This window comes from Myotis nattereri, assembly GCF_964212035.1.
Source record: "Myotis nattereri genome assembly, chromosome: 2".
In the NCBI taxonomy this organism is placed as follows: domain Eukaryota; kingdom Metazoa; phylum Chordata; class Mammalia; order Chiroptera; family Vespertilionidae; genus Myotis; species Myotis nattereri.
In genome coordinates this window covers 30,922,843-30,924,493 of record NC_138076.1, presented here as the reverse complement: position 1 = coordinate 30,924,493, position 1,651 = coordinate 30,922,843, and the positions used below count along the sequence as shown (strand labels likewise).

The 1,651-nt window shown below is 46.2% G+C and overlaps 1 pseudogene across 1 annotated transcript; it reads right to left on the bottom strand.

Moving 5' to 3' along the window:
* Window positions 1–619: 619 nt before the first annotated feature.
* On the bottom strand, window positions 620–1,147 carry LOC308513682 (ferritin light chain-like; annotated as a pseudogene). Its single transcript has one exon. The product of its transcript is annotated as a ferritin light chain-like (transcript).
* Between the last annotated feature and the right edge of the window lie 504 nt (window positions 1,148–1,651).

Sequence of the window (1,651 nt, the reverse complement as noted above, 5' to 3'; positions counted from 1 at the left end):
TGAATCATAAGCACAGTCTTATCTTGCTCATGTTTTGTTCAGTGATAAGAGTCCTGCCAAGAATTTCTGAGCGGCTTTGTAAAGATGGAAGTTCCTGGCAGGTGGTGAGGGAGAAATTTTGAGAAAAAGCATGAATTAGCAGCTCCTCCCTCAAATCATATAATAGAAGCACAGACTGAGGTGGACAGTCTTTCCTGACTACCAGACCTTAGGGGCGAGGCCTTTCTGTTTCACCTAACCACGTGCTCATTTGAGAACCTCAGAAATGCCTACACTATTGTTTCTTATATCCAGAGATTTTTTTAAAAAAAATTAAGATATCTGGAGAAGGGGAAAAAATAAAATAAATAAAATAAAACGCCACTTCTACTAAAAATAAAATTTAAAGGATTTTAAAACCCAGTTCTATTCTTTGCCAATTCAGTGAAAAATGTACTACAGCATTTTTAGGATAAATTTTTAAGTTTGATTTCTTTCTTTCTTTCTTTTTTCTTTTTCTGCAAAAAGCTTTATTGTTTCATTTGGTCCAAGGCATGGCTAGTAGCTTCGGGGAGAGGCTCAGGTAAAAGCCAGAGACACCAGGGCGACGCAGAGGGGCCTGTGAAAGGCCTCTGGGCTCCTAAGGCTCCTGGTCGTGCTCAAGGGTGAGCCTTTCGAAGAGACACCCGCCCACCCCGGGGGCGGCAGCCTGCGGAGGTGAGTCAGGTGTCGCCCATCTTCTTGATCGGTTTCACCTCCGCATCCAGGAAGTGGCTCTCCAGGAAGTCACAGAGCCAAGGGTCTGCACAGATGGAACCCAGGGCCTGCAGCTCCACCAGGGCCTGGTTCCGGTTCCTCTCCAAGGCCAGGGCGGCCTCCATGGCGTCCTGAGTTTTGGCCCACTCATCTTGGGAAGGTTTCAGCACGTCCTGGAAGAGAATGTGGCCGCCACGCTTGTTTTGCAACTTTAAGAGATGCTCAGCGCCCTCGTGCGTCTTCTCTGACAACTCGCAGAAGAAGTGGCCCCCGCCCTCGAGAGCCACATCGTCAGGGTCAAAATAGAAGCCCAGAGAGAGGTAGGTGTGGAGGCCCGCAGGTGCAGGTTGGCCAGGCGGTCGACCGCAGCCTCCACCTCGGTGGAATAATTCTGGCGAATTTGGAAGCTCATGGCTGTTCAGCATAAGGAGTTAAGGTAGAAAAAAACCCAAAACCGGTGTGCTGGCTGGTCCTGGAGGTGGTTCTGAGGGTGGTGACTGGATGAGACGCAGGAGAGTGGCCAGAGGCTGGAAGAAGGGGCGGCCCTGGGTCTGTTCTGACCAAACACTGTTAAAGCAAGAGACCGATGCGGGACTGCCGAGGGCGCTGCCTAAGTTTGATTTCTTTATTATGTATACTTACTTCATAATTCAAAATTAATTTCATGGCCCCTTCTAGTATATATGCTAGTGTGATCTAAGTTTCTCCCTTTATTTGAAGAGTAGTGTGATTGTGGGTGTGATCAAGTGTCTTTTGAAGTTCTGAAAAGGATTAATGAAACTCAATTTAAGAAAAATTTTTCTTTATTGATTTGAGAGGGAGGGGAAAAGAGAGAGAGAGATCAATTTGTTTCCCACTTATTTTACATTCATTGTATTATTGTAAAAAACCATTGAAACCTGTAAAGAATTTTTGT